The following is a 25274-nucleotide window of genomic DNA, read 5'->3' on the forward strand; positions in this document are numbered from 1 at the left end:
TTATTTCTATACTTGCAAATAAATAAATTCAGCATCATCAAGATCGGACAGAAAAGCTTAAGGAAATTTAGCTGGCCTGTTACAGAAATGTCTTACTTAAGGGGTCGGCAACCCTTCCGGGAGACAATTTTCTAGGTTTACTCTGCTCTGGTGTATTACCACAGGCATCGGCAGTAAATTTTTAAAATTGGATGCAACGTTCTGTTATAATGAAACTACTGCCGTTACTAATGCAAAAATGGATGCACAGAGGATGAGTGGAGGAGGGGGTCAAAATGCATTTGAGAGCTTCACTGTCGAATTAAATTGAGATATGGACATGCCTATCTATGTTCGTGTCAGCTTTCGTTGCAGTGACTTGATGATAAAATTAAATGTTCCGCCTTATATACGAGTGCTGTTTTATTGGCGATTATTGGCACAGACAATAACTGCTTACTGATTTAAAAAAGTTAAATCAGAATTTTTAAAATAATTATATTTATTTAATACATATTAAGAAAGATTTATTATTACAATGAAGGTTTATATATTGTTTTATTGATCTAATCCGTTCTTTTGGTTCTTATTTGCTGTTTATATTTTCTTTATTTATTTTTTATTTTTTGTTTGTTTGTTTAATTTTGAAGGATGAGTTGTTGTTCCGAATAAATCTTTAAATTGCTCCGTTTTCTAATTCAAAAAGAAAGAGAAATGCGAACAAGAACCTACCAATGCTCTTTCTTCCACTTATTATGTTCCCAGGATTAACTGAAGTCCCACATTAATAAAGACGAACCAAAGGATAAAAAACGATGTATACTGGTTTTTTTTTTTTCCCGAATTCTACAGAAGAAAAGTAAAGAAAAAAATTCCAACGCTTTACGAGTAGAATTATAGCATGTAAACACCAATTATTTCCCTTTTGTGCTCGATGGTATCAACATGCAGGAAATACGTTTATTCCTCCATTACCTCACGCTCTTTCCGCCCAACGAAATCGTCATTACCGGCAGCGATAGTAGGTCGCACAGAATACCAAGAAGCGAACTCCTATGGATACATAACTGGCGCACTTAGAGAGAAACACGTTAGTTAGGGGAAGAGATGCTGGTCCTTCTCTCCGTAGGTGGCAGTGGTGTCGAACTCTTTGCATGCGCTTCTCTTCGTTTCGCCGGTCACTTTTAGCGGGCTAAGTGAGGGGAGAGCATGAATGCGATGCAGCATCGGAAAGAATTTATACTCGAGCTTCTCTCTCTCTCTACAATTCGCTACTTGTGATAGCTTTTTTCCCCCTTTAAATTCCATACTCGGCATCCTGTGGGAGCAGAAACGCGTAACTCAGATAACAAAACTGGTACTGGAACTTGAGGTTCGTAAACGAATTTTAAATTCGATTAATATACCCTGGAATGTACTCGTAAATATAGGGAACTGAGATGTTGTTTCTACATCGGCTGGCTAATGCTGCAACTAGAATATTTTATTTTTGGATGACGGTGTACATGTATATAAATTGAATTCATACATGGATCCTCCCGATGAATACTTTAGAAGGAAGGTGAGTCTATTTTAATCTCGGGTACGTTCTCAGCTTATCTCCCCGCTTTTATCATTTTATCATAACCTTTAATCTTCAATCTTAGTTCGTTGGAATATACGTTTTTTGTCGTTATATTCCAGGCTAAATGATTGAAGGTAAACAAAAATTATTATTCAGTAAGCTTCTGTTAAAATTTCTAGCCAAGAAAAGTAGCGATAATTAGGTTTCTTGGTCATGAATTATTTACATTCTCTTGATGCGAATTATTTTATTAACTATGTATGATACTTTAGTCCCAATCGTTAGGACCCTCCTCCCTGAAGTAGTCTAAGGACTGGCGGCCTTATGATATTCTGAAGTCATTGTCCATAATTTATTAAGAAGATTTAAAACATAACAAAAAGATAAAAACATAAAATACGTTGTTATTAAACTAAATTTATAGAAAACAAATTATTACAACCTTTAATGTCGGAGCAAGGTGTTTAACCGTGTATCAGCACTAGACTTAGTTTATTTACAATTTAATTTATGTAAAATGTTAATTTGGATATATCTTGATCTATTGATGATGATTATTGTTGCTTATAACTTCCATCCTTTTATCGTAATGATTTTTATGGAAAATTTAGTTGCATATAATTTACGTCTGTTTAAATTGATCAGACGTTTGTCACTTTGACTTACTGTCTCGCACTGTAAAATGTCTCAAAAAATGTTTTACTTTATACATATTTGGTCCTGTAATGGCTGTCTTTCAATCATACATTTGCAATATCTTTATCCAATATAATCATAATACTGTATATGCAAATAGATACTTTCATATTGGAGTTTGTTTTTTTTTTTTTTTTTTTTTTTGGTAGTTGTTGGCGCATAGGCTTCTGTGGCCATAATGCACCTCCCAAGGTTTTTGCAGTACTTTGATCCAAGCCCGAGGCGGGAATCGTACCCGCAACCTTTGGATCATATTGGAGTGTATCTATTTAATTCATTTAATAGATATAGAAGAGTTTAATAGATATAGATAGATTTAATAGATACGATATTTTATATTAAATTCATGTTTGAATGTAAAATATTCATAAAAAATATTTTGATTTGTTTCATGCTTCATTTTATTCACGTGTTGCGGCAGTTTGCAAATGTATGGGAGAAAACTAAAAATCGGTAACTGTATATTGAAAGAAATTTTTACGTTTCTACAATTTCTTTAATATCAATGATTCTAAAACATTTTTACTTATGATTAAATTTAAGTATATAAATATTTAATTATTAGTCCTTATTTTATTTTAAGTTATAAATTTTAGTTTGTCTTTTCTTTTTTGCATTTTTGATGTGAATTTTTGGAAATAAAACAACAGCGTTATAAAGAGATGCTCTTATTTCGACGTCAGAAGATCTGGTCACTTTATGTTGCCAACACTGGTGATGAAAATTCTACTTGGCAGTCAATAATAAGTAATTATAAAATGTTTAGCTTTTCCCCCAAATGGGCAAGAAATTGGTACACTTGAAAATTATTAGATCCCTAAAAGTTAGAGTCCTACTGTTCTAGGTACTTCTAAAATTGTGAAAACAAGGGACTTTTGACGAATCATCGTTTTTGGAGGAACTGTTTCCTGCACATGTTATTGTTAAAATACAATGATAAGTATATAATGTCTCCATCGCGTTATTTCTGTCTGAAATTCGCGACACATTAAAATGCATTAAAATTGTTTTTTTTAAAAATAGAACTTGCTATTTTAGACTAACAGATCCTATTAGAAAATAATACTTATCAAACTAAAAGATCGAATTAATATTCATCCCTAGTTATATACCAATGTTTTTATTTCGAGACTAGCATGTATCCTGTTCAGCAATAGGATATCCTATTATTTCTTTATATCCGCAATTATATGAAAATGACAGAACAATCATTTATAAATTGTTAAAGAGCTTAATTAGACTTGTAGACTTAGTGGTTTAAAGGAGTGGTTCATAATTTCCGTTTGCATTTTTTGCTAACCATTATTTGTAAAGATACACTTCACACACGCCTTTCCTCTTTCCGATCTGTCTGACTGTCCTAATTTCGTATTTTCTCCCCATTTTATTCTTTCATCCCTTTCTGTTCACAGAAACTGAAGTGTATTATCCGTTATGCGGCATTCTCTTTGACGATCTGTGAACGCACGCGCTCCATCATGCTGACACACACACACACACACACACACACACACACACACACACACACACACACACACACACACAATAATAATGTCGAAAACATTAATAGTATATCTGGGAAACATAATATGCGATTGGCAGAGATGTGACTGACGTCATCCTCTTGCTGAAATATAACTTTATTTATAAGTACTGTTTGCATAATACGTTTTCAGCTAAATATTTTATGAATAATAAACAATCATAATATTAAAAATCGAAAGACCTTTGAAGACTTTGTTTATTTCAAATACGTATGCTTTCAAATAAGTTTTTTTCTGCTATGAATAATATTAGTAATGCAGACGATAGCAAGTTTATTAAATTTTTTGAATTTTTATTTAAATTCGTAGTAGTTTTTTTCTCTTGGTTTAATTTACTTATTCAATCGATGACTTTCTTTTTACTTCTGATCTGAGGAATAGCTATTAAAATATTAAGAATCCTTCGTAATTGTAAAGTTGATTACACATATAGGTTGCCAAGGGACTTTATTAACCTTGAATCTTATTTAATACATAAATTCTTTAGCATTACGAAATGAATTCATTTACACTATGAACTTGTGGTGAGACTACTTTTTTCCCCTTTCAAACTGTTCTTTGAAATAGCAGTCAGAGAATCTACATTTATTTTTATTAAATATATTTAGTATATAAACGATTATGTCGTAAAATTTCCTTTTGACTGTTTATTTTTATTTTAATGTGAGAGAGAGAGAGAGAGAGAGAGAGAGAGAGAGAGAGAGAGAGAGAGAGAGAGAGAGAGAGAGAGAGAGAGGAGAGAGAGAGAGAGAGAGAGAGAGAGAGAGAGAGTGTGTGTGTGTGTGTGTGTGTGTGTGTGTGTGTGTGTGTGTGTGTGTGTGGCACAGTTGGTAGAAACAACCGTTTCCCGTTTCCTCCCTACCGGGTGGAATTGACTTCAGTTCGAATCCCGTCAACAACGCGAAGAATTTTTATGGGTCTTTTCACAACATAGCTGAGTTAGTCGCTCTCAGACGAGAGTAGCATGGTTCCTTCTCCCGGAAACTCGAGGTTTTCCTCCAGCAAACAGAAAAAATAGTATAATTTAAGTATTTACAGAGCAATATGACCTTAGTCACTGATGCTCCTGAAACAACAACAACTTCTGGCGTTTTCATTTAATCTGTTACGGAATATCGCTACCATTACACAAATAATAAATATAGCTTTTTTTTTTATTCTTTACTAGTTGCATCTGTTATCAAACTTTCTGAATTGTAAACTTTAAACAAGCTACTACGGTCAATACAATAAAATTATCAGGGAGAGAAAAATTGCTAGTTATCCAAATTGCGTTAGGAGTGGGAATGGAATCGAAGTTGGCGACATTCCTAATTAGATTCTCATTTTCCCGATGCCACTATTGACACAACTGATAAAAATAAAAGGGAAAATTTTAAATAATAAATTTGTAATCCTTAAGTCAATAAATTTAGAAATGATTCCAATTCAGTTTTAATCATGAAACACGAAAATGCATGTATAAAATGAGCAAGCAGATATTAGAGTAGATGAAGCCTTGAGAGTTATTAAAACATTTAAAAAAGTAAATAATTGGAGTTAAGGTTAAATACAAATTTTGTATTTAACAATTTTATTCCGAAATACAAATTTTGGAATAAAATTAAATAAATAAATAAATTTCTAAATGAAAGGAATGCAATTCTGACCGATATAAATAAATTAATATTTTACAAAACTCAGAAGGCGAACAAGAGCAAGAAAATGTTCTCCAACTGTCAGAAATCGTGCATTCAAAATGGAATCTTAAAAATTTTAATCAATCATGTGTCTATGGATTGTGAATAGAAATTTTAATAATAATTTCAGAGAAAAACTGGATTTTTAAATGAGTTTGTAAAGTTCGTTTGTATATTGTCATAGATGAAAAAAAGGAGGGAAAAAAAGCAGTTCTGGATTGTAAATGATTCCGAATTACAAAAGTGAAAAAATCATCAAAAAAAAAAAAAACTAAGAAAGTCATCGAGATAAAAATTTTTAATTTCGAAAAAAATCATGCAGAACTCCATTATTACTTCTTATAACGAAATCTATTAGGGAAATACACAAATTCTATTAGCTTATTTACGAGTTTTTTCCCTTTTTTTTTATTATTCTCTCATCATTTCCTTCTTTGTATCTGAGTGTTTAAATGCTATCGATATTGGATACTGCACATCGATCTTTTAAAAGTATTAGTGATGTAACTACTACTTCTAGACGATCGATACAAAGACATTTCTGGTAGAACTTTGAGTAAGCTCGACTTTAAATGCATTTCTCAGTTTTTACGTTATAACAATCAGCGTTTTGACATTTATGGAGTAAACTTCAAGTTCATGGACGTGAGTCTTGAGAAATTCATTCAATTCTGCTTTGGCGTTTTAAAATCAGAGTAAACGAGGACACAGAATCGATACTAGCAGATTAACATTTGCTACAAATTGAAAGCAGTGAGGCAGGAAAAAAAAAAGTTTTTTGGTCTCTTCCTAATTTTATAAATTATCTTAAGGAGGCGGTGGATTTAGCAACACTTTTCTGACACACTAGCTTTATTATCACGGTAGACAACAACGACGCATTAGCTGTTTTTACTTCTGAAATGGGACTGCCCTTTCTTAAACAGAAAGCGCAGTCATGATTTCATAAACCACCAATTTAACTACCAAATATATGGTCATTGAATCACAATTGTCAGATTACAAGATGAATCAGTTTCACAAGACGATCTAACGCTTTCGAGATATTTTAGTTGGAAAGTGGCATCTTTATCCTTACATTTAATTGTACTATTATAAAGGATTACCTTATGCATCGAACTATCATGTTCTCATGACACGTGTCTTTCTCAATCATCTAGTGGAGATAAGCATTAACAGAGGTACATTCTAATCTAACATTCTAACAGAGGTACATTCTTATTGCTCTTATTACTCTTCCCTAAGAAACAGACATTTTGTGATGTTTCTCTTTTAACTGTAGTAAGTTATTAAGCTTTTATTTTTAAAATAGAAAGAAATGCTTATTGTAAAACTGGTGACAACGATCTCTGTTAAATAATACCTACTCATTCCAAAATGTAAAATGAGAAAATTAATTTTTAGCTTCGCACACGTATTTTGCTATCCAAAGTATGTTCTACAGCTTAATGCATACAATACTAAGAATAGGTCTTGGCATATTCTTGCTTAGTTCTCATCTAGCAACAATTTTAAATAAAAATTTACGGGAAGATTACGCTTAAATACTCTTTTAGTGGAGAAGTTTGACGGTTCATAAGAGGTTTCAATAGTTCAATACGTTTTTAAGTTGTGTGCTTTCCATCAAAGATAGCAGCAGCAGCAGGATGGTTTTCATTTTATTCCACATGAGTCAAAGCCCTTCTGACCCATTTATTTGTCATTGGCACCGGAATGAGATGCTAGATATTGCATCCTCTCTGTCCGTGAACTCGCTACTTCGTTGAAGGTTTTGTAATGCATCGCTATGCTGGCTTCAATCCAAAAGATTTGTTACTCATTTTCTCACCTTTTCACTGCTAACTTTTTCCCTTTATTTTCTTCCTCTCTTTTGGTTTGGTTGATGTCAGCATTTATTTCATAATTCAAATGTTCTTTATGACTAGTTCATGTTATCTGTTGACATATTCAGATCTGATATTGCAGCAGAAGAACATTTATCCGAAATGGTCGGATCCGGCCTACTTCGGATAAACAATATTTCCGCCAATGGAACTCATCCCTCCTTTGTATGCCAACCAGAAATAACGTTTTTGCAAAATATGGCAGGAATAAATGATACATCAAATAAACTTAGGAAACGTTTCATTTAACGCAAAAACTCTTCTGAATCATCATGTAACATAAAAAAAATATAATTTGTAATTACTGGATGGAAAAAAAAAACAGCCAGTGACATTCGTCTATATCTGGAGTTCGTGAAAGTAAACTATTACATACAGTTTACTTCCATGAATACTTTCAAGAAGTCTCAAGCTTTACTGATATATACAAAATACGAAGATATTATTTGCGGTAAAGCATTCGTTTATCTGTAGAAAAGCACCCTGGCATTATTATAAACGATTGAGCTTGGTTGTAACCAATACTACAAGGTAGCAAAAGAAAGGACGATACAACAAGCGATTTGTTCAAAATATCAGTCGGTTTTGTTTGTAATTCGATTACGCTGTTTTTTCACAAATGTGTCTTTTAGCCTATGTTATATACTCCTCAGTAGTAAAACTTTTTATCATCATAATAGGAAAAAGCCTCTGCCACAGTCATTTTCTTATTCAATGGGTACATCACTAACTTCGTGGTCGTTTACTTAGAACAGCATCGATAATTTACGAATCAGTAAAGGTTTGAGAAATAGGAGTATCTCTGTCAGTCAACTCCGTTCTTCAACTTCGTTTCACTTATCTTTAGAACAGCATTATTTAATAACTCTTACATAACATAACTCGTTATTTCAACGAGTTCGGCTATTTTTTTTTTTTTTTTTTTTTTTTTTTTTTTTTTCACGTTCAGCAAACCAAATCCATGAAAATCAGCCATAGTCTCGTTAGAGAGCATCATCGCTAGAAAAAATTGTGCGCATGGTCTATGTTAAGTGGCAAGCAGTGTCTCTAACCGCATGTATTCTTCAGTAGGTTTGTTGTTAAAAAAACCGAGTTTCTGGGAGATTTAAAAACCATGCTACGTTCGCCTGAGCGCGACTAACTCAGCCATGTTGCGAAAAAAGCTCATAAAATTTCCTTACACCATTGACAGGATTCGAATCCACGACTTTTCTACCCGATGTGGTGAAAGAGGGTGATTATAACCACTGTACTGCCTGAGAGGGCCCTAAGAATATTACCAGTACTGTAGGTTTAGCATTATTCTTGGCTTGTACTATAAACCATACTACTTCTTTCAATGCAACTAATTTCTTGAAATTATCATAAATATATATAGTTCCTCGAAATCAATAATTTTCTCATGCTCTCTGTAATGGTGCTTAAAATTTCTTGCATCACTTGATAACTCGACGTTCTTAGCTTGTTTAAGGTATGTGGCACATATAGTAGTAGTAGTGGCATGTGATGCAAGAAAGCAAATGTATGAGCTTATGCAGCATCAGCCAAAAAAAAAAAAAAAAAAAATCACACCATTACCTCCAAAGCCTGTCCAGTTCCTCCTTAAATTTATTCAACCTATCAACTTCCACAACGACAGATGGAAGTTTGTTCCAGCAATTAACCACCCGCTGGCTAAAGGCAAATTTCCTCACATCTATTCTACATCTGTCCTTTCTTAATTTGAATTTATGCCCCCTTAGGTTCGTAATCTGAACAAGTGGAAGGACCTCATCAGAATTCAGCGTGCTCAACCCATTCAAGGCCTTATACACCTCAATCAGATCACCGCGCAGGTGCCTAGTCTCCAGCCACTGCAATTTGCAGACTTAAGCCTCTCTTGATAAGAGGATCCCTTCATTCCCCTCACCAATCTTGTTGCCCTTCTCTGTACACGCTCAAGTAAATCTACATCCTTCCTAAAATGAGGCCTCCAGACCTGTACGCAGTACAGGTCTGGACGCAGTACTCAAGGTGTTGCCTGACCATTGCCTTATACAGAGGGATAATCACCTCCTTTTCCCTGCTAACAAAATTCCTATATATCATTGACAAAACCCCATGTCCTGCCCTGGCAGCCTGTCTGCATTGCTCAGAGAACTTCATATCTGAGTGCACAATTACTCCCAGGTCTTTTTCATTTTCTACCACCTTAAGTGTAGTACCACACAGTTGGTACGTTTCTCTGGGGTTACTTCTACCCATATGCAGTACTTTGCATTTGTCAAGGTTAAACTTCAGTTGCCACTTCTTAGCCCATCTGCCCAAATTATCTAGATCCTGTTGCAGTAGCACACTGCCATTACTGTCATTAACAACCCTGCCAACCTTTGTATCATCTGCAAACTTCGACACTAAGCCTGATATACCTTCATCAATATCATTGATAAATATACAAAACAACAGTGGACCCAACACCGAACCCTGTGGGACTCCACTAATAACATTAGTCCAAGAAGAGCAGCACCCATTGATTACCACCCTCTGTCTTCTCGCAATTAACCATCCTTTTATCTATTGTAGCAACTTACCCTTAATACCATTCTGCTCCAATTTGTACAATAGTCTTCCATGCGCAACAGTGTCAAAAGCTTTTCTGAAATCCAAATATATGATATCAAAATTATTTTTTGCATCCAGTTCCTTTGTAACCACATCATAATATCCTATCAAATTTGTCAGACAAAACTTTCCCTTAACAAACCCATGCTGTGTCTGAATTATTGCTGCAGTCTTGTCTAGATGATCCTGCAATGCATCTTTAACCAGCGACTCCATTATTTTACCTGGAACAGAAGTTAAACTAACTGATCTGTAATTACTCGTGTCACCCTTCGATCCCCCTTTGTGAATTGGGGATACATTTGCACATCTCCAGTCCGTGGGAACCTCCCCTGAGTCCAAGGATGCTCTCATAATTATGGCTAAGGGTTTGCTTAGTTGCTTTGCCGCCTCCTTTAATATAACTGGATAGATCCCATCCACCCCAGGTGCTTTTCTTAAGTTTAACTTCAACAGTTTCTCTTCCACTTTGCTCTCAGTTATTACAAAATCATTAAGTATCCTGCTACAATTTGATAACGTTCTGCCATTTTCAAACCTTAATAATTCCTCACGTGTGAATATAGATGCAAAATACTCATTCAGTTTGTTTGCTATCTGAGCAGGATCATCAACAGTCGAACCATCGATGTCAAGTGGACCAATCAGATTCATCCCGTTCCTTTTAGAGTTTATATAAGTAAAATAATCCTTCCTGTTTTTCTTAGCATCTTTTGCCAAGGATTTCTCGTAATCTGCCTTCGCCTGCCGAACCTCCTTTGTGACCTGATTAAAGATTAACTTATATCTGCCATAGGCTTCTGAGTCGCTTGATAATTTATATGCATCCCATGCATTTTTCTTCTCTGTTACGAGTCTCATTAGTTCATTTGACAACCATTTAGGCCTAAACCTTGAACAATATTTCTTAATAGGTATGAAACTTTTAGTAGCGTTCACGATTAATTCCTTGAGTGCTTCCCACTTAGAATTTACTGATGGTAACATCGTCAGTTGATCCCACTGTACAGAATTTAAAAACTGTCGGAGACCACTGTACTCGCCTTTACGGAAGCAAAAACCCTTTCCTTTACCCCTGATGGTAATTAAATCTTTAAGTAAATCCCACGTCAGTACACTGTGATCACTGCCACCTAGTGGTTCTTTTATCTGCAAATTCCTAATACATGAATGATCACTGCTGATAACCAGGTCAAGAGTATTACTTTCTCTGGTTGCCTCTCGAACATGCTGCTGCTGCAGAAAACAATCATCCAATAAATCCACAAAAGTCTGACTAGTGTGTGAGTGCCCAACCCACAAGTTCCAGTCAATATCTGGGAAGTTAAAATCCCCCATTATAAGACATTCCGATTTACTAGCCCACTCTATTTCTCTGTACAATTGTTCATTTTACTCATTCGAGTCATTAGGCCTATAACACACTCCTACTCTTATTTTTGCTTTCGCAGTGCTTATGTCACACCAAACTGACTCAACAGTGCACTGTTCATCTATATCAACTGGATGCACTTCTTTTGATTTTATGTTTTTCTTAATTAAAAACGATTAAACATCACATAAGCTTTGATGAGTGATCTATGCACTTTGGTTGTCTCGATAAATTAAAGACAAAATTTTAATAGCATGAAAGTGAGAGGTTTTGCACTCTTTCGTATCACAATAGTTTTTGTGCTTGTGGGTGGAAGCAGCATTAGTATACTGTAATCTAGTAGTGTGGACTCATTCACACTTAATGAAAATTTTTCATCCTTAGAAAATAAAATATGCCAAAAAAAAAAACGCTAAAATAAACTTCTCGTGAACATTGTAGGTTTTTTCTAAACTAAAGTTATTATACGGCACCATTTTTGAGAATTCATTGACAAATACCTCTGAAATTACATGACTGGCAGAGAGTTTATAGAAGAGATTTCGAGATAGTAAAGGTTACGACACTTTTTGAATTTCTGAAACCCTCGGACATAATAATCAGAGTCAACTCCGATTTTCGTTTCATCATAGTAGTCTTGGTGAAAGTATGATGGTTTCGCCATTTTCCACTCGTTTGGAGTGGTCTTGGTACGATTCCCTTCGTTTGATAAGAGGAATTTCTAAGTTCTCTTCATTCGAGGTTGTAGTTAGCCGATTTAAGTCGAAGGGATTACGATTCCCACCCACCGTGGGTTATTATGGGTTTTAGTTCGGCCAACATGTAAATCGGTCAACCAGACCGTGAAAACACACTTCTACCGACCAGATATAATGCACTTATGCAGATATAAGTCACGCGTGACAGCTGTTGACATAAAATTAATAATAAATATTTCATCATGATAAGTTTTTCTTTCTCCATCAACATAGTTCTGGATAGAAGAGTGCTTTCACTTATACGCTGTTCGAGACACACTTACGGCACTGTCTAAATCGCTGTTATACCGACCGCAAAGTTTTTTTTTTTTTTTTTTAGAAATTCCTGTTAAGGAATCACTTGCAGTAAAAAAAAAATAATAAGAATTATTTTTTCTTTTAGGCTTTTATATCATATATTGTTATTCGTTTAACACTGAACTCTAAGCGAAATCAAAATATGCTTCATGCTGTATGCTTCATGACGGTGCAAGCTTTTTATATATTTATTTTTAACCTTATTAATAACCAGCCAAGATATTGCACACTTTCTTGAGAAAACTATTATTATTAAGAGGCCGTATTGGAGTTGCACGTGATCCCATTAATCACGATTCTCTATTTCTGTAACGCAATATTTCTAGGGGGGATATTTTGACACATCAGATTACAACGATCTAACTTCCTTAAAACCTCCACTTTTCACTGGATAGGCCTGGTGGTTGCACAGTTTGTATAATCATTATAATAGGTCTTTTTCACAACTTCGCTGAGTTAGTCAGTCTCAGGCGAAAATTGCATGGTTTTTCTCCCGGATACTGGAGTTTTTCGTCCAGCAAATCGACCACAGCACACACACGCAATTTACAGGCATATTATATATGGCTCAAAATGGCCTAAGTTGCTGCTGCGCCTAAAACCGTACTAGAATCAACCTTACACTGGATAGTTGGCACATTTGTTTTACTTTTGGTCTTGCTACTGCGTGATTCAGCTTCGAGATCTTTTAGACACCTTCCCTTCTCTTTTCATTTTCATAATTGGTGTTGATGAATGGCTTATATATACAATATACATATTTATATATATCGCGCACAGGCGATTAACAAGCTCATCGAGGCAGTGGTTGCCAGTGATGGCTACCCGAACAAAAACTGTTCGGGTAGCCATCACTGGCAACCACTCATTGGTTCTCATTACACAAGGGCTATTTATTTGTAGTACAATACTAAGAAAACAACTTAATTGATCAGTGCCTATATCAAATATGTGCTTAAATCCTTTCGATTGCGAAGCTGTATGCTTCATGATTGGGTGTAAGCTTTTTATATCATTTATTTTTAACCTTATTAATAACCAGCCAAGATATTGCACACCTTCTTGAGAAAAATTATTATTATTAAGAGGCCTCTGTAGTTGCACGTGATTCCATTAATCACGATTCTCTATTTCTGTAACGCAATATTTCTAGGGGGAATATTTTGACACATCAGATTACAAGCAACTCTAATGAAGAAATATTAATGCTTGCAATGGATGTGTCTCGAAAAATAAAGCTTGATCATTAATTAAATATTTCCTTCTTATTCCCAATAGAAACTTAGTTTAACATTTTCTTCAAGATTGAGATGGTTAATGTTTCATTAAAACAAGCTACCTGCATCTGTACTGTATTTCGCTTAGCGTCATCTAACTCGAACTTAATCACAAAATGATAATAATATGAGTCAATGTAGGCCAGTTCCTTCCTCTACATTCTTTTTTCTCCTTCTGTGTTCTTATCTTCATTATTAAACTGATATTTTTCAAATGGAATCTGTCGATATCTTTTAAGGGTGATTCAAAAAAGTAACTGAAATTTTATTTAAAAAAAGGTCTCAACCTCTCAAACTTACAAAAAAATAATAATAATGTGGTTCTCATTCTTTTCAATACAGGAGCTCCGACCTTTTATGAATAATTTAATTCCTTTCAAGAAGAACGAATCATATAGAATAACACTAACTTGTTTATTTTGCATTTCAGATTCTATTTGCAATACCTAAAATATGGAAAATGGCTAATATAAATAAAATAATCAAAAAAATTGCCTTTTATAAAGTACTTCTTCTTCCAGTCACATAGCTCCCTGAGGAGCTGTTGTGGCCATCAACAAATTCCTCCAACTGCATCGATCGTGTGCTATACGAGCAGCATCACTAAGTGTCATGCCCAGAAGTTCACTGATCCCATCCTTCCACCTAGTTGCAGGTCTTCCTCTGCACCTCTTCCCCTCGGTTTTTCATTCCATTATATTCTTCGACAGAAAGTTTTCCCTTCTTACTATATGACCAAAAAACTTGAGTTTTCTTTTGTTGATGCTATGAAGAAGAATTTTAGGCCTGCCAATTTTATTCAATACAAACTCATTTGTTCTTCGATCCAATGAAGAAATACACAGTCTTCTCCTGTAACACCACATTTCAAATGCCTCAATTTTCTTCCTGTCAACTCTTTTCAGATTCCACATCCATGAGTGGCAACTGGAAAAATTAACGAATCAATGATTCTCCATTTCGTCTTTAGGAGCAAGATCATGATCTCTTCATAATTTTGTCAGGTCAGCGATCAACGTTTTAGCAATTGCTGGTCGTCTCTTTACATCGTTTGAGCAGTCACTATTTTTATTTATTCTTGACCCTAAGTAATCAAGTTCATCAACGTCTTCGATATCTTGCCCATTAACCTTCACTTCAGTTATGTACTTTACTGGAATCGAGATTATCACCAATAAAATAATTTTAGTTTTACACACATTCTGAAACAATCCGTTTTTCTTACTTGCTTCACACACTCTCCTCAGAGTTTCTTTAAGATGATCCTTAGAATTACAAATTAGCACAGTATCACCTGCATAACGAAGGTTGTTTGCCTTCAGTCCTCCAATTTTGGTGTCAGTCTCTAAATCTTCCAAAGCTTCACACATGATATCTTCGGCATAAAGATTAAAAGGTGAGGTAACAAAATACAGCACTGCCTGACACCGTTACCTATTGTGAAAAAGTCCGTGTTTCACATGTTCGTTCTCACAGTTCCTTCCTGTTCCTGGTACAGTAGCTTAATCAGCTGAATTATGTGGATTGGGAAACCCATAATAGTCATCGTTTCCTATAGTTTCTCATGTTGAACACAATCAAATGCTCTTGCATAATCTATAAAACACAAAACGACTGGAACATTGAATTTTTTGCATTTTTCAATAATCAGTCGTAAGCTTAATATCTGATCTCTGGTTCCTCTACCCCTTCTGAAACCTGCTTGCTCTTTTGGCATTTCTTCTTCAAGTTTTCTTGAGATTCTGTTCAATATGATTTTAAGAAGAATGTTGCTAGCGTGAGAAATTAGGCTAATAGTCCTGTAATTTGAGCAAATTTTCAGATCTTGTTTTAGTATGGGGATGAAAATTGATTTCTTCCAATCTGATGGCCACAGTCTCCTTTCCCAAATTTTTACAATCATTTTATGAAAAAACTCGACGCCCTTCGCACCTGTAGCTTTAATAAATTTCGCTGGAATTTCATCAATTCCAGGTGACTTGCCACACGTTAGTTCTCTGATGGCTTTTTCAACTTCTTCCTTCAGTGAAACTGGTTCATGATCGCACTCTTGAAAAGGGGTTGGCAGATCATTAGTGCCAGCAGGTGCTCGGAAGAGCTGCTCACAGTATTCTTCCATCTTCCTTTTTATTGTGGTCTCCTCTGTTAAAATTTCTCCTTTGGAGTCCTTAATTACATTAAGTTTTGGCCGGAACTTTTGTCTTAAAGACTCAATTACATCATACATCTTTTTAGTGTTGTTTCGTTTGTTGTAGTATTCGATTTCTTTACACTTTCGATTGATATAATCCTGTTTGTCCTGGCTTAAACACCCCTTGATGACTTTGCTTAGTTCCTGATACTCTTCGTTTCCTTATACACCCTGGGCTTTTGCAGTTCTTCTCTGTTCAATAAGGTTAAAAGTGGCTTCTGTAATCCAAGGCTTCCTGATCTTTGACCTTTGATATTATAAAGTACAATATTGTTTAAATTATGAAATTATACCAGGTTTATGCTAATCTTATATGATTAAGCCATTTCCTTTTTCTTTTTTAAATCGGTGAATTTCAGAGTTTTCGCCAAAGGTCATGAGGACTTGATCTATTTTGTGTCTGCAAATCAAGGGTACACTCTGGTCGACTTTTCTGTTTGTCAGATGAAAAACCATATCGTTCTTTTCCGAGACCGACTAACTCGGTCACGGTCTGAAAAATTTCCGTAAAAGTTCTCTGGATGGAAATCGAAACCAGGTCTTTTCTACACTGTGTGAAAGGGCAGCAATCTTAGCGATTGTGGTATACGTGTGAGCCAAGAATACAAGGTTAGTTTGTTTTTTGATACTATGCGTCGATACTTCATCAACGCCAACACAATTTCTCTTTATAATGAAGGTTGCTCGTATTTCTAAAGGTTAATTGCTTTGAAAATACTTTCATTCTAAAGTTTCTAATCTACTAGTTTTCAGAAATGGATAATACAAAATATCAGGGAAAGTCAGCAGTAGCAATACGGATTTAACGTGTCATGTTAGGGCCATCCGAGAACTAATTCATCTGTCCACGCGTGATATGACCATACATTGTGTTTGTTCTCTGGTCGATTTGTTTGTTTTTCTGGAGGAAAAAGCAACCTGAATTTTCGAGGGGAGGGGGAGGGGCACACCTGGCGCTGGCTAACTCATCCATAAGTGTAAAAAGTCCATAAAAGTTCCTCTGGTCATTGACGGGATTCCAGCCGTGAACTTTCGCATCCGGTGTGGTGATTATAACCACTGTGCCACCGGCGCGGACTGTGCGAATGATCGGGTGTTGGGTAATCGCAAAGTTAAAGCCATTCGCCGACGATTTTGTATTATGGGAATCGAAGCTAGTCGATTCCCTTCTCCTTAAAATCTGCCCTCGGGAGTAGCAGAGTTGGTATAATCGCTGTCCTCCCCAAACCGTGTGGATAAAGACCTGAGTTCAAATCCCCTCAATAACGCAAGGAATTTTCATGGGCCTTTTTCACGATGTGGCTGAGTTAGTCGGTCTCAGGCGAAGGATGCAATGTTTTTTTTCCAGCAAACCGACCACAGAGCACAAGCAATTTACAGACATTATATACGGCTCAATATGGCCTAAGTTGCTGATTCGCTTATAATAATTCTTAAAAATCTATTAAAGAGAGCACGTGAAACTCGATTGAAATAAAGTAAAGAATGCACCAATTTTATAAGCACTCAATAAGACAGTATGATTTTCTGAAGCTAATTATATATTAATATTCGATGGATGAATTTCTCACCCAAAATGTGAGAAATTTCATCATTCAAATAAAAAAGTTTTATAATTTACAAATTCACAAATATACATGTAACATTAAAAAATGTACATACAATGATATGGTAGGGAGTTATTTTTAAAAATGTAGTTATCCTCTTAATGTAAGTCATCCCCTTTTAGTATGAACCAAATGACAATCGAGAAGTAGACATAAGCAGTAGATTCAATACGACTGTCACGAAGCCCTCACATCTTTATTGGGAAACGTATCCCCACCATTTTTATTGAGAGGAGATGCCTTCTCGCTACTCATAACCGCAGTAAATATGTTTTGTCCTCCCCCAAATATCTTACAATACATTATTGCTTTTTACGTCCATATCCGAACTGTTGCTGTTCTAAAGGCTTTAAAATAAACATTTTCAATTTCCTAAACAATTTTAAATTTTCTATGCGCTACTGTGTTTCGCATAATGTATCGTAAGTAAAGTTAGATAATTAATGCAATCACTCTTTTTTCGTGAATTCTTTATAACATGGGATATAAGAAAGGTGTTATGTTTCCTCTATGCTTATTTCCATTGGACATTAAGGCTTTACTTATGTGTGCTGAAATTGGGTTTTGCTGATAGTAGAATGGCGATAAATTCACTTTTGAAATGTATTTTTTTTCTATAAAGGATGGATATCACAACGCATTACAACTTCTCTCTCTCTCTCTCTCTCTCTCTCTCTCTCTCTCTCTCTCTCTCTCTCCTTAGGTTTACGCCAGAATAAAGCCTATCTTAACCAATTTATACCTGTTTTATGTAATAAAAGCAGATATAAATTGGTTAAGATACAAAAAAATAGTTCAGTATATTAGTGGATAATAAATCAAGGAAATACCATTTAATATAAACTTGGATCTATACACTTTTGTGCTAAAAAAACTAGCACAGTAATTAGACTTAGTTTTTCTTATACGTAATTTTTTTTCATAAGCGGTTTCGCCCCTTGATCGATGTCTTTCCGTTTGACCTTGGGATAGACTGCAGTGTTTTTAAACATGGACGACGACGTGTCAGATTCGCCGTCAACATGGCAATCAGAAAAGTGATTGCGATGTTGGCGCTGAATCTTCCATTTATCCCCATCTTTAGAAAATATTGTAACTACCCCTTGACTTAGCGGGATTATCTATAACATGTAAATATCACACACACAAAAAAAAAAGGTATTGCAATACTGTTTGTGTATTAGAATACTTATTAAAGACCTAACACAAAAGAAGCATTAGAACCTATAGTACTTTAATAAGTCTAAACCTTCAAACCGTGAATGGATTGAAGGTTTAGACTTGTTTGAAAAATCTGCTTCTTAGAAATGAATATGGGAAACTGTTGAAGAGTAGTGTTCAGCAAGATATTATGAATATGTATATTCAAAACTTAGAGAAATGCTTACAGCGAGCAGAAATTACATTTCTAATAAAATTAATAAAAGTTAAAGAAGGCAGCTATATCACAAGTTAGTTTTTTTTATTTCGCAATGATCAAAAATTATGTGACAACTTCACATTAATATTTATATTTTAAAATATATATTGATACATATTTTTAAATTTATATTTTTTGTTATCTTATAAAAAAAATAAACATTGTGATGAACAATCAATGGGAGCAGAGCGTATTATTACCTTTCTCAGTGATATAAACTTGGCACACAAATGGTTTGTCCCACAACGTTGCAAGTCACATGATAACAGTTGTGGATATAAATGCAGCAGAATATTATTTATATCTACAGTTGCAGCATTTATATCCACAGTGGTGGATATAAATGCAGCAACTTTTCGCGCACCACAGTTTCAAGAGTGTATCGAGAATGGTGCAACGAACAGAAAACATCCTCTCAACGGAACTACTGTGGAAGAAAATCGCTTGTTGATGAGAGAGAGGTCAGAGGCGGATGTCTAGAATTGTGCAAGCAAACAGACGGGCCACAATGTCGCATATCACGTCGGAATACAACCTTGGTGCGCAGAACAAAATATCGCACCGATATTTTGAATGCCACTAGTCGCACTTTATCGCAAATGGGCTACAACAGCCGACGGCCACATCGCGTACCTTTGTTATCAATGAAGAACAAGAGAGCACGCCTCCTGTGGGCACAGCAACACCAGCACTGGACTATCGAGGATTGGAAAACAGTTGCTTGGTCTGACGAGTCGAAGTTCCTGGTGCATCATGTTGATAGAAAGCTCAGAATTGGCGAAAACAACATGAATCCATGGACCCGTCATGTCTGACGACTACTGTGCAAGGTGGTTGAGGCAGTGTTATGGTGTGGGGAGTGTTTTCTTGGCACACGTTGGGTCCATTGATACCCATAGATTCACGTCTGAATGCCACATCGTACCTAAACATCGTTGCTGACCGTTCATGTTGACAGTTTATCCTCAGTCAGATGGTTACTTCCAGCAGGATAATGCGCCGGTGCACAAAGCCTAAATCACTATGGAATGGTTCCAGGAACATGACAATGACTTTTCTTTGCTGTAGTGGCCCGCTCAGTCCGCGGATCTCAATCCTATTGAACATCTTTGGGATGAGCTGGAAAAGGATGTTCGCTGCAGGCCTACACCTCCGTCGAATCTCAAGGAACTGCGTGACACACTCATGTCTGCATGGTACTCCATTCCTGCACAACGTTTTCAGCATCTTGTTCAATCCATGCCTAGACGAATTCAGGCTGTTTTGAAGGCTAAAGGAGGCTCAACACGCTACTAGGTAGGCGTACCTATTAAAGTGGCAGCACAGTGTACGTATCTGTGAAAAATATATCAATGGAAGAATGGCATCAAAACATGTGAGGACTGAGTGAAAGAATATGACAACCAGGACGAAATATCGCGCGCCGAGCAGCAGACGTTAATTTTTCCAGAATATATATTAATATATATATACTGTATATTTAAAGAACAGTAGTTCCAAAGAAATAAAACTGTAAAGATATACAGTAAAACAAGAGAAGTGTTGTGGCAGTCAAAACAAAAAAAAAAAAAAAAAAAGAAATCTAGAGAACTAAAAAATAGGCAAAAACCGAGAACGACTTCGAATCAAATGATAAAGAATAAAGTTAATGAAGATACTAGCTTAAAATAAACCATGGTGCGAAAAATTACAACTTTCAATGGAGAACTGCACGCCAAATGCTATAGGAATCCTAATAAGTAAAACAGAAATGGCAAAGAAATTAATTGATTAACAAAGCGAAAGAAAAATAATAGCATCGCCCAACGTGACTAAAATTAAATTTAATATTATACAAATATATAAAACATTAAATACAAACATATACATGCACAAAACGTATTAGAATACTTGTATTATTTAAAATATTAGAATACTTGCTGAATCAAAACATAAAAAGTATTAGAACCTTAGTACCATGAAGAGGTTGAGGGGTTTAGAAAGAAGACGATAATTTTTGAAATTTTATTTATTTATTTATTTAGCAAACATAGAGTATAGGACATCTAATTGCATTACAGGACCAGCAAGTTTATTGTCTGTGTAAAATGGGAACAAATCAAGTAAGATACACGCTAACTGATATAGTAATAGTGGCATGTGATGCAAGAAAGCAAGCATATGAGCTTATGTAACATCAGCCAAAAAAAAAAAAAAAAAAAAATTCACACAACCATTCCCTCTAAATGTTTGTCCAGTTCCTCCTTAAATTTATTTAACCTATCACCTTCCATAACGACAGATGGAAGTTTGTTCCAGCAAACTTCCACCCACTGGCTAAAGGCAAAATTCCGCACATCTATTCTACAGCTGTCTTTCCTCAATTTGAATTTGTACCCTCTTAGGTTCGTAATCTGAGCAAGTCGAAGAATCTCATCAGAATTCAGCGTGCTCAACCCATTCAAAGCCTTATACACCTCAATCAGATCACCTCGCAGGCGCCTAGTTTCCAGCCGCTGTAATTGGCAGAACTTAAGCCTCTCTTTGTTAGAGGATCCCTTCATTCCCCTCACCAATCTTGTTGTCTTTCTCTGTACACGCTCAAGCAAATCTACGTCTTTCCTAAAATTAGACCTCCAGACCTGTACACAGTACTCAAGGACCAATCTGATTCATCCCCCTTCCTATTAGAGCTTATAGAAAAAAAGAAATCCTTGCTGTTTTTCTTAGCATCCTTTGCCAAAGATTTCTCGTAATCTGCCTTCGCCTGCCTAACCTCCTTTGTGACTTGATTACAGACTAGCTTATATCTGCCATAGGCTTCTGTGCCGCCTGATAATTTATATGCATCCCATGCATTTTTCTTCTCTGCCACGAGTCTCATTAGTTCATTTGACAACCATTTAGGCCTAAACCTTGAACAATATTTCTTAATAGGTATGAAACGTTTAGTAGCTTCCACGATTAATTCCTTGAATGCTTCCCACTTAGAATTTGTTGTTAGTAACATCATCAGTTGGTCCCACTAACAGAATTTAAAACCTGTCTGAGACCATAGTAGGAAGCAAAAACCCCTTCCTTTACCCCTGATGGTAATTATATCTTTACGTAAATCCCATATCACTACACTGTGATCACTGCCACCTAGTGGTTCATCTATGCAAATTCTTAATACACCAATGATCACTGCTGATAACCAGATCAAGAGTATTACCCTCTCTGGTTGCCTCTCGAATATGCTGCAGCAGAAAACAATCATCCATTAAATCCACAAAAGTCTTACTAGTGTACGAGTGACCAACCCACAAGTTCCAGTCAATATCCGGGAAGTTAAAAACCCCCATTATAAGACATTCTGATTTACTAGCCCACTCTATTTCTCTATAAAATTGTTCATTGTACTCATTCGAGTCATTAGGCCTGTTAACACTCCTACTCTTATTTTTTCTTTCGCAGTGCTTATGTCTAGAATTGGTATACATGAAAGTATACATGCACCTATTCTTATTCTTAGTTACCCTAACACATCCCATATACCCACCTGTTTCACGATGACTGCCTTCAGTCCTTGAAACCCCTAGCTCCAGTGATATGTAATACAATGAAGGAAATACAAAATAGGGGTTGAGATATCTATGCACAACATGAAATGATTACGATATGTGATTCGTAACGGTAATGTAAATACGAAATACAAACATAAACCCCTGCGAGTAGCACGGCGGATATGATCACTCCTTTCACACCTTTTGGAAAAGGAGTGAATTCGAATAGAATCAAAGACGGGAGCAATATGTTTTTTTTTTTTTTTTTTTTTTTAAATCCTGACCGAGTTAGTCAAACTCGGGCAGTTGCATGTTTTATTTATTATTTTTTTTATTTTTGCGTTATTTTCTTTTTTCTTATTTTGTCTAGCACTGAAGTTTTTAAAATCTGATTTATTTACAGTATTATAACTCAGTGTAGATAAATGAATTTTAATAACCACAGCTGCAATCCATGATATGGAAGGGAAACCATCTGATAAAAGTTTATATGTATATATATATATATATATTCCCTGACCATTATTGGCCTTGTGGTCCTCTGTTGAGATGGGGCATAATGGTGAGTCTATTTTTTGGTTTATTTTTGTTTTATTTTACTGTAATGGTCTAGATCTCTGTTGATATTTCCCATAAATTTGGAGGTGCCCGTCAGAGGGGGGCGCCGTTAAATTTCTATTTTAATTGGCTTTCAAAATTTAATGAATTATTATTTATTCTTATAATTAGATGTTCTAAATTTTCTTAGAGATTTTCTGCTGCAATATTTTTACTCTTGTTACCCCTCTCTTCCCTCCCTGTTTCGTTTGATTTTTAAGTTTAATTTCGACTTTTTCGCTCTTGTCTTACCATACTGCTGGCATTATTTTATTTTTTATTTATTTTTTTTACTCTCATTCTAATTTATTTGTATGGTTATATATATATATATATATAAATATTTTTTTTTTTTTTGAGGGTGGCGTAATTTACTATAAAGTGAAATACATTCCATCTTTTTAACACCAAGGCCGCAAATAAAATAAAATAAAAAGAAATAACAAAAGTGTTTTACAAATTTCATTTCTTTGTTGGGGGAGGGTTATCCCACAAATCCCTGGCTCAATCTCTGCGTACGCCCTAGCACAATTAGATAAATAAGTGTTCAAGTTTCAGTTCTGTAACATAATATAAGCATAATAAAGAATAATTTTATAAATTCTTTGTATTGAAACTGCTTCTAACACAAAGCAAGCAACATGTGCTAACTGTCCACATAAATATATTAGCAACGTTAAAAACAAAATAATAGATGCAGCCTGGCGCACTACTCACCGTTACAACGACCGTTCGGCTCATCACAATATCCATTTGTACGTATACACGTGCATTATATCCTTAAAATTCAATTTCTAACAGCTATCCTGCTCTTGAATATTCTACACCACATAAAATTGTTCAAACATTCACAGGTTTCCACAGACATATTTCTGCACTTTTTTAATTAAATTTATTTCTCGTCTCTTTATGTAATAACCGAACGCACACTCAACGATAATGGCGATAACTTTTCTCCCAAACCAAACGCACGTATACACAAAAAAACAACTAATGCCCTCTCTACATAATACTGTTTTTAGAAATTGTTGTAAAACTCTGATTATAAAGTAAATATCGTTACAAAATTACCTTTATAATTATATAAAGTATTTAAAAACAATTCGTTGAGAAAAATATATTATTTATTTCTAAAATATTTTTCCGAAATCCTTTTTAATGTGATTTACAAAAAATTATAAAAAATAAGTAAATATAATACTAATGAAATACGTAAATAAATGTAATAATAATAAAATAATGAAAGGAAGGAGAACAAAAAGTGAAACTAGTTTTTCAACATTAACTTCTTAATAACTTCATCAGCTCAACTTTAATACCAAATTTCGTTGCCATCCATCTGTTCTTGAAACTACTGAATTTGGCAGGTTGACAGAGTTCAACACTTCACATTGCATTACTAGTAACCATTTAAAAGTTAATCTCTTTAGAAATAACCACGTGCATAATTCAGCGCCTTCAGCATTAGCGATTATTGATCATCAAATTTAAAACCCCAAATATATTTATTATATAAAGATCATATTGCTATACTGGAAAATAAAATAAATGTTTTTTTAAAATTTCCTTTATTATTTTAGTACACATACTTGTCACAATATTGGTAAGTTTGCCTCATATAAATATGATTTTCCGCTTGCCATATCTGCAGCCTACACAATGCAAAATAGATTAAAAACCGTCTAAAAGTTATCAGAGTGTGACTCCACACCTGTTGCAATGATACTTCGATCGCATGGAAACAATCCCAGTACAACATCATAAATTCAAAGGCATTTCATAAAGTCTCGAAAAGTTGAGATCTAATAGCGAAGAAACCACTGAAAGGACTACATCTTACCGTTATGTTTCTCGTGCCGTTCACAAGATTCTGACACGTGCGTTTTCCATCGTTTGAGTAGGGGACTTATTATAATCACTGTGCGCGAGGACTGCTCAAAAAGGAATCTGCAATGTTCTTAATTATGAAAGTTGCTTTAGCTATTTACTAAAAACCACATAGTTATTTTACGATAACAAAACTATTAAAGTTTCGTGACGCCACTTCCGGTATCAGAGATGTACTTGCAAAACGACATGATTGTTCTGGAATACAGAAAATGACGTGTATCACATATACAGTGTCTCAAAAATACACGGCATAATTTCAAGAATGAGTTCCTCATATGTAGACAATAAAATTATTTTATATCAACATAGTTCCGGAAATGCTTGGTTTCCGAGTTTTTAAGGTCTGTCTATGACACTTAACTGCTCACATCACCTTATAGTAATTGTTCAAAACG

General features: G+C 35.0%; 1 protein-coding gene across 1 annotated transcript in view; it reads left to right on the forward strand.

Moving 5' to 3' along the window:
- The first annotated feature begins 1474 nt into the window (after window positions 1-1474).
- The window catches only part of LOC150078196 (uncharacterized), an 881600-nt gene continuing 857800 nt past the window's right edge, over window positions 1475-25274 (forward strand). Inside the window, exon 1 of the mRNA XM_090385307.1 lies at window positions 1475-1540. The gene's annotated coding sequence lies outside the window, so the exon portion shown is untranslated. The remainder of the gene's footprint in view (window positions 1541-25274) is intronic.

This window comes from Mastigoproctus giganteus, chromosome 11, assembly GCF_048544385.1.
Source record: "Mastigoproctus giganteus isolate SK-2022 chromosome 11, ASM4854438v1, whole genome shotgun sequence".
Taxonomy (NCBI): domain Eukaryota; kingdom Metazoa; phylum Arthropoda; class Arachnida; order Uropygi; family Thelyphonidae; genus Mastigoproctus; species Mastigoproctus giganteus.